The following is a 9,726-nucleotide window of genomic DNA, read 5'->3' on the forward strand; positions in this document are numbered from 1 at the left end:
TTATTGGTATTTTTGATGCTTTTAAAATTAACTTTTAAAAATCTCATATTCTAACTCGTCATAGCTAACAAATAGAAATACTGATTTTTTAAAATACCAAGCTTGTTCAGTAATTTTGCTAAATTAATTTGTTTTAATAACTTATCTATAAATTATTTTATATTTTCATGTACGCAATCTGCCTTTTCCTCCCTTGCCACACACACAGAATGTAGCAACAGTTTAATTTATACCAGGTGTTCAACACCTACTATTAAATGGAACAAAATTATAAGTGTTTCTTAATCAAGGCTGGGAGTCTTTTTCAAAATAACCGTTTCTGCATCTCATCTGCTCTCATAGGTTTGGGCTAGGGCCTGAGCATGTGTATTCTAAAAAATTTCCCAAATTATTCTGATGCAAAAACCTTGTTGTGAAGTACTCTTCTATATCAATAAAATAATATAAAATACAAATACATTTTCTGTATAATTCAAGTCCTGAATATATTTTGCTCTCAAATGTCTGAGAAGCTGATGCAAGAACATTCATTGTTTTGGACATATTTGTTTACATTTCCTTTTATCCTTGATTTGATAAGAATACACTATAAAAATCAACCAATGAAAACGTAAATATTAGATTTGTTTGTAAGAAGAAAAGGGAATTTAAATGTGAGATTCTTTAAATCATTTAAAAGAATTGTGGCAGAGCAAGCTAAGAAATGGATGTGTAGAGAAGAGGTGGCTGAATGTTTTCTCTCTTGGCTGAAACCTCCACAAACAACAAGCTACCATGAGTAAATCATTTTTTAAATGGATGAGACTAGGAATCCAGATGTTTGGAAGCAAGATACTAGCTGGTAATGTGCTATAGCCCATCATCCAGGCCCTTCCTGAGGGAAATGACAGCAAAGCCAGACTCTCTGCTTTCTAAATATCCTCTAGAAACCAATCTTGTTGTCACCAACATCACAACTTTGTTTCAGCTGGCAATTTACCAACATCTGCTTGGCAAGGACTCTTTTCCCTGGACTCTCAGATATATGTGTTTTCCTATTTTGAAGCACTGAACCCAACACACAGCAAGAAGAGAGTATTGAAGTCACAACGACTATATGCCAATTTATTTGCAGAAAAACCTCTGATCTTCTTATTTAAAGTATTATTCTTACCTTCACAATCATGGCAGTATAAATTATCAGTGTGCACTTTGCTGCTTGGAGTAATCTAAAGGAAAGAACACATATGCATTTACATCTATTCAGGTAGCCTTTCACAGTTATTTTGAGTTTTGCAAAGAAAATGGGACAGGTGCTATAGTGCTACATTACAGAATATCAAATATTGTGCTTTACTAGCATTTCAACTCCAAGGGTTTATAAATTTTAAAAATGAGATTAAATGGTTGGCAGAGGGAGAGTTTATTAAATGTACAAAATCATCAATAACATCCATTACATTTAGATTGGAACATGGTCAAGCACATCTTTTCAGTTCTTTGACCACTTTTATGATTGTCAAACTTATTCAATCATTTGTTGAGTGCAAAAGTTGTATTTATTAGGAAGGAGACAGAGAGTTTGTTTGGCTGCTTATAGTCCAAGTTGGACAGATAAATCGTTTCAGCATTGCACAAGCCAGCTGAGAGATAATTAAGTCATTTGAATGTGAGGTTTCTTGGCTTCCCTCTCTCATTTTTTCCCTTGTCTCTTCTTGGAAGCAAAAACCACGAATCTTGTCCCATGTCCTTCCCCTGACTGTTTTTAACATTCCCTTTTCCTCCCTGAAGTAAGGGCATAGTATTTCCTCTTATTGAAGAAAAAATATTGAGAAAAATTACTAGCAAAGATTCATAAAGTGAACCTTAGATTGCTGTAGACTCTGTAAATATGTCTTTTAACCTTGTATGATCTCAAAATAATCTATTTAAGCATCATTTCTTTTTTAGAATGTAAATTCTTTCAGGACACAGATATAGCTTATTCATCTTTGCATCCTTAAAACCTAATATAATAGGTGATAAGGAAGTTCTCCTCAAACAAAACTGAACTGAAGATCAAATAGTAAACTTTTTAATGTTATGGATAAAGAAACAGACCCAGACCCAGAAGTTGAAGTGATTTGCCCAGTTCTAAGATAGTCAGTGGTAATGTCCTTCTACTTTGCTGAAGAGTTAAAAGCCAGCTTTTTCTTTTCTTTTTTTTTTTTTTCCTCTACCTGGGTTGTGCAAACTCATCCAGAGAGGAACACATAAAGCATATGAGGCCACTTGGAGACATCATAAAAGATTTTGGGCAGTGGAACAATCATTTGGCTGGTGATCCTTGGATCTCCACATTTTGTTCTCATAGTCCCAGATGGTAGCATGATTTCACATGCCCAGTGTCTGGCTAAATGATTTTGTCCAAATTCAATGTCAAGAATATAAAATGATGTGATCTGGGAGGGACAAATAATTGGAACCGACTACATAAATAATATGTGCTCTTTTAATTAATGAAATAGAATTGTATCTAGCTGTACAAAGCCTATGTGCAGATACATTTTATGATTGTATATCCTCAAATCTAAGTAACTTTAAACATTTAAAACTTTAGGTGTTTAAAGGTATTTAAAATATTTTTTCTGTACCCAATTAAATTCTGTCACTTTCCCTTATGTATGTAATATACATATCTCTATAAGTGTTGTGTTAACAATATTAAACATCTCAAAATTAATGGTACTATTTAGTTGTTTCTTACACATGTATTCAAATGTCAGTATTTCATTACTCTTAGCCTCATAGATGACACTGTCTTCTAAGAAATTACTTTGGGGTGTTTTATTACAAGTTAATTTCTGTTGAGTATTTGAAATGGTTTTTCTGTGTAAGTAAAGGTTTGACTTACTTTCCATAAAAATAGAGTGTATTATTTGAATACAAGATATTGGTTGTTTTCCAAAAAATCAGTGTCAAGTAGTTAGTTCATATCTGAGCTATAATATAGTATTGTTCCTGTTTTGACTGCTGCTTTGACTTAAACAGAATCATTCCCCATTTTATTGCCAACAAATGTTGAATTTTGAGATAGAATTACATACATTGGATTAAATGCAGTACACAAATAAATACAGTATGCTGCTGTTTAAGGACTGCTGGTGCAATCTGCTGCCAATTCCTGAAACATTAAATTCTACTACTCCTCTACTAAATAATAATATAGGCTTGAGGTGCACTGGAGAACAGGAGCTGGTACAGCTATTGAAATCAACAGACTCAGGCATCGAGTCACCAATTTGGGCTGGAAACTTGCCAAGGTAGATTTTATTTTATTTTTAAACTACTGTTAAAGCTGGCAGAATTAAAACGTACACACACACACACACACACACACACACACACTCTACAAATAAGGACAAAAATGAATATGAGTTACGGGTGTTTGGGACTTTGAGATTCCAGTTTATTCTCATATAATCCATTCTAAAGCTCTTTTTGGACAATTTTCTTGTCCTTGCCATTGAGATACTTAGTTACATGCATGGAACTACCTTGATATGTTTTATGTAACTTTTTTTTTTTTTTCTAGCTAAGGCCAAGTATATTTGTTCAGGTCTATATGATAGCTTCTAAGTTGGTACAACTCCACTTCAAATTTGGACAATTAAAGATCAGGAGAAACTTTCTATAAACAAAATAGTTGCAAAAATATGTCAGTGTATTTTTTCCCTTAATAAGCAAGGTAAAATAGATTTGAAATGTTTATCACCTTGGTGCTTTATGGTATTTGAGTAGAATTTAGCAAGAGCAGACATTCTTGGCATTTCCATGAGCTTTTATTTCTATTATCTCCAATACTTTCAGATTTCAAAGAACAGTTTTGGTGCTAATTACCAGATTTTGACTTTTATGAAAACCCCACACCACATGTCCTGATTTTATACCCAGTTGCATGTGGAATCTGAAATGTGGTTTTATCAAAATAAACTCACACTTTGGTGTGTGGAATTTCACTTGTAAAGTAGAGATCATAATTTCAAAAACAAACACAATTTGCACTTGGTTTTGCTTGAAAAAATAAAACGCTTGGCTGTGATCAGATGAAAAATGTTTTACTCAAGTACTGGCTTTTCTCTGAAAATCTCCCGTGGTTGTAGCCAAGTGGTCGTGAACAGCATCATCTTCCAAGCAAGCACCTTGGCATCTCCTTATTTAATTGGTGTATTTTAAAGGTTTTTTTTCCTTAAAATTATTTTATTCTTAAGCAGTCCAAACGTTTATTCTATCATTTCCTTCTTATTTGGGTCAAGAGCAGTGCTTGTGAGGACCAATTAAGGGAAGAAAAAAAAATTCTTAAATTACTAATTGAGTCAAAGAAAAGAATTAAATACACTGTTTTCTGATGCAGAAATATCCAGTTATGTCTCCGAGAGGCAACTGATGTCACAGAAGACAGATCTGAATTTGAATTCTAGCCCTGCCACCCAGTTTCTCTTTTGCCTTGAGCAAGTTATATAATCTCTCAAATTCCAAGCTTTCTCGTCTTGTAAATGGCAATAACTAACAGAATAAGTTTGAAGATGGGTTGAGAAATGAGACATGGAGAGCCCCTAGTTACATGCTTAGAACATAGCAGATACTCAGAGAAGCTGCTGGTGCTTGGGATGGCATTTCAAGTCCATGGCGGAAAAATAAAATAAAATAGAATCAGAACACTTGAGTTACTTAGATTTTAAAGTTTTTTTAATTTAAAAATTATTTAATTTTTATTATTTAATTTTTTAAAGATATAGTTCTCACTATGTTGCTCAGGCTTGTCTCAAACTCTTGGCCTCAGGTGATGCCCCCACCTCAGCCTCCAGAGTAGCTGGGATTACAGGTGTGAGTCACTTCACCGGGGAGATTTTAAAGTTTTTATATGTAAAATTGAAAAAACAGTTTGTGCCATTATTGCCTATCATCAACTCTATCAATAGTTTTTGTTTGTGTTAAGCATTAAAGCTATTCCAAAAGAATTAGCCCTCATGATCCAACAGGCTCATAACACAGAAAGAGAAGAATGCAAGAAAGGACCATGCATTTTATCATTTACAAGGCACACAAGACATCCCTGGATGCCTCTGAGGAGAGTAGAGAGAGGAGAAAAATGTAGAGTGTGGTCGTGTTGTCAGCAGGGTTGGGTGGAGAGCCACCTCTAGTACTTATCGCTGTGAATCTTTCAGTAGGTCAATTAAGTTCCCAAAGATGAATAGTCGCATTTGTCTTGATGAGCTATTTTGAGAATCAAATGAGAAAATCCATTCAAAGTCTTAGCAAGGTCCCTGGCACATGATAAACATACCAGAGATGGTTTAGCCCTCACCATGATTATTAATCTGTCTTTCATTTAGGGGGTTATTTCTTAGAAGCATCTATCTACCTTTCTGGGAAGAACACAAAATGGAATAGAATATACAATTTTGCTTTTAAAGTTCCTCTTTCTGTCCAAGATCTTTATCATTTTACGTTACCATTGTTCTGAACAGCCCATGGCTATAGAGAGAGCTACCTTTCATTTTGAGAGGAATGATTGGGTCTCAATTCATTGAATTACTTGAACATAATAACAAACTTCCAGTTTCTTTATTTCTTCATCTTGGACATCATGTAGCAATGCGTACACAAGTAGCCTTAGGTCTTTGGACTTCATCATGAACAACCTTTTTATGAGTCCATGGTTAAACTCTTTATGAGATTCATCAAAGTGAGTAACACTGCTAGTCCTGTAAGAGTCTCTTACTCCATGAATGATTTATAACAAAGAGAGCTACTTTATTAAAAGGTTCTTGTGCTTCAGAGTCTCTTGTGAGCTCAAAGAGCTAAGAGTTTCCATTATTACATTAGAAGAAATACATGTTAATTCAAGATAAATTTAAAAAGCTTTGGGAAGTTTATCAATTTGTTGTATAGTCCCATCTTTTAAAAATATTCCCTTCCCTTTGTTCCTTTAATCATTTTCATGTGTTCATTTAATTAACACTTCCTGCATGTTACAATGTTCTTGACCTTGCTAAACAATAAGACTGGTGGAACCTCTGCCCTCGAAGAGTTGCTAATGGTTCTTAAAGGGAGCTGCACATCAGCATCAGTGGGGATTTGTTTTAAGGGAACCAACATGTAACCATTGTATCAGAGTCTTTAAGGTATGGGTGAAGACCCTGAGGCAGGAGCCTACTACTTTGATGGATCTAAAAAGAAAGCCATTTGAGTTGGACTACAGTGTTCAAGAGGTAGAGGGTAGGAGATGGCTATATTAGAGAAGCAGAGTCTGACCTCAGGCCAACCTCCCCACTTTCAGAAACTGTTACTTAACTAACACTAGATTCAACAAAACACTTATTCAGATTATCAAGTGCGATCCTTTTCAATTTTATAATGAGTGGGGTATTAAAAATATTTTTGAAGAACTCATGCTTCATTTCAAATATATGTTGCAATTTGAAATCTGCTAAATGTGGTCTTAACATCAATTTTTCAAAACAGGGAAAAGGAGCCCTCAAATGTCTATAGTAAAATTTTCTTAATCGCTTGAACTACAGATGCCCGTTCTTTTCTGTCCCTTCCCTTGCAACATTTTCCTAGCAGAATGTTTCATACATTCAAATGTCATCAATTACTAACTCTAGGTTATGAACACACACTTCTCTTTTACTTGGCTCTTTATATAACATTTTCCAAGTCCATTGGATCATTTATTATGTGGCCTCGATGTCATCACCTGGTTACTACAAAGGTGGGATGAAGGAGTAGAGTAACCTGACAGTAAGCTAAGTGTGGGATTTTGGGAATTGATTATCATTTTGATGTGAACATTTCTTGAATCTTATTTAAAATTATATCTGGGTCTTTAAGATCTCAGTTTATCCATCTTATTATTTGTCTTTTTATTGTCTAGTAGTCACAAATATCTTCAGTGTTTCTCTATTGTCATTTTAAGTAGTTCAGTGATAAAGTACAAAATATTTGTTTTCAAAATTTCATAGTTTTCACTTCCTTCTTAGCTTAGTTATAAACTAGCTAAAAATAAAATCAAAAGGGAATAAATAGGTAACCCTTCTTTTAATCCAATATCATTTAGACCATCTTACTATTTGGAGATGTGTTTTTTACTATCAATGATTTTTTACAGTAGTCAACAACTTAACATTTTTTGAGCACCTCTATTCAGAAAATAATTACTTTTATTATGATAAATCTCCTCAACTCATACTGTTATTCCTTTTTACATGAGTTGGAATATTATTAATATTTCACATTAATGTGATATTTAATAAATGACTTAGAGAAAGGTTTTGATCAGAAAAACTGTACATGATAATTCCATTCTTGCAGACCAAATGTATAATTTATAAATCTTCATTACACAAAATATTCAGAATGATCAAGTCCCATTAATTCATGTAAAAATATTTAGCATTCTGGAATAAATCTTTGAAACATCCAAAAAAATATATCTCGGTAAATTTTTGAGTTGTGATGCTTTTAATCTGCAGTCATAATGTGGATCTGGCATCATTTGATTGCATAATTAGAAGAAAAGATGGATGCATGGAAAGTCATCTAATGGCCTATTAGAACATTGCTTTGTTTGATTCATTAATATGGAATGAAATGTATATTGTAAGAAACTACTGAAACATATTTCCTTGGCTAAAATTCAAGAATGTTTATATGATTGGAGAGTTATTTTTCCCGGAGAGTAAAGTTTAATTGTAATCAGATGTTCATCTGGAAGCACAAAGATAGTAATAGTATTGTTGGAAATGATATTTAAATGTTTGCCTTATATTCAGCCTCATGTAGAACCACACTCATGTTCAGAATATATAGATGAACAAACCTTGCTTTTACGTGTCTTTTTAATCAAATTTCTTCCTGGGGTCTAAGTGCCAGCTCTAGAAGCTGAAATGAAGTTCCGTAGAGAAGTCCAAGAAGTCACGGTAGTACCTGCTTACTGTTTCTGAACCTCAGTGTAAGGGGTGCTGAGTCATACAACTCAATTGAACTGTATTTGAATGATGCTCCCAGTTGTGCAATATAGCAGCATAACTTTAAAGAGCACTTGGCTTTTGTGGCACACTCAAATCTCTGATTTTTCACACTGCTGAGAAGACTTTTTTTTCCAAATTTCAGCTATTTATTAATAAGTGTAATTTCTAGTAGATTACTTCAACATGATTTCATGCATTTAGAGGAGAAATATTTCCTGGTTAAGTGGAAAATTGTGCAGATAGCTTCTGGAAGACCTTCATTCTAAAGCAGCTTTAGAGCAAAACACTTCGTTTAGAAATCTGGACCTTCTTTCTTCATTTTCTGTAATCCACATTCATTGCGCAGAACTCATATTGATCATTGGGACCCAGTTTCTTCCAGGGCTCTGGGTTATTCTTTCTGTCCCAACTAACACCTGGATCGAACAATGCCAGACTCAAGAGATACAGTGCTGCTCCAGTACCTCCAGCTCCAATAAGTACAGAGGGAGACCAAACTCGGATGCTTCTTGGCCTGACTGATGATCTGGTGGAACATGTTTGCGACAGAGGCCTCCAATTGGAAAGGAGAGAACCAGCATAGCCACCAGGCCCTGGGCTAAGTAGTATCTGCACTCAAAAAGACTGGTTTTAATGTATTTTTAAATGTTATAGTATAGTTAATAGGCTATCAGGTAAATCTATGAGCCATATTCCTCTACTTAACTGGAGGAAGTGTAAAGAAAGAGATATACCGGATAATAGAGAGACTGGTAGATTTTAGAAAACAAAATGGAAGAGAAAGTTAAGTGAACAGAATACTCATGTTGGAAACTGAAGGAAGAATGAATTAAGTTTTATCAATTCGACCTTCTTAAATCTCTTGATTTGGTCTGTTTCCTTCCATACCTCCTTGCTGCCACACCACCTTAATTTTTTCTTATGTCTGTTATTTCTGTAATTGTTCTCACAGCCTCCAGTCTTAACCCAATCTTACTTACTGCACTCTGCCTCCAGATTGATTTTTTCAGGATAAAAATCCAAATACATTAGTGGTGCCTTCAGGTTCCTTTATGACCCAACTCTGCTTATCTTTCCAGCTTAAATTGCTCCAAGCATTCTAGGATTCAGAGCATCCTTATTTGGACTTTCCCTAACATTGACGTTCTTCCTTCCCTTGAGTCCTTTAAAAACTCCTTACCATTAGTTAATATGACTAGAACCTTAGGACCTGGCTTTGACATAATCTCCTCCAAGAAGTGTTCCCTGGTAGCTCCCACACCATTGTTAAAAGTTCTGTATAAACTTTAATGTAGCTCTTATTAAAAGGTGTTTGAACCATCTGTTTACTGGTATGTCTCACATCAGTAGGTTTAATCTCTTGAAGACTGAGGCTGCATTTTTAAATCTTATATTACCAGGATCTTACATAGTGCTTGAAATCTACAAATTGCTTAAAACTCATTTGTAGAATGCTTAAATAGCTGAGTTAATAAATGTATAGTTAAAGAATGATTGAAAGGGACAGACAGAAATAGGCAGATTCTGAAAAGCAGAAGAGAAAAAAAATTTTCTAGTTTATTTTTTAAGCTGTAAATTTTTCCAGTTTCTTTTTTTTTTTTTAATTTTTATTTTACTTTAAGTTCTGGGATACATGTGCAGAACATGTAGGTTTGTTACATAGGTATACATGTGCCATGATGGTTTGCTGCACCTATCAACTCATCATTTAGGTTTTAAACCCTGCATGTGT

General features: G+C 34.3%; 1 pseudogene; it reads right to left on the reverse strand.

Moving 5' to 3' along the window:
* Positions 1 to 7,340: 7,340 nt before the first annotated feature.
* LOC108587459 lies at positions 7,341 to 8,532 on the reverse strand (annotated as a pseudogene).
* Positions 8,533 to 9,726: the final 1,194 nt, after the last annotated feature.

This window comes from Papio anubis, chromosome 8 (assembly GCF_008728515.1).
Source record: "Papio anubis isolate 15944 chromosome 8, Panubis1.0, whole genome shotgun sequence".
In the NCBI taxonomy this organism is placed as follows: domain Eukaryota; kingdom Metazoa; phylum Chordata; class Mammalia; order Primates; family Cercopithecidae; genus Papio; species Papio anubis.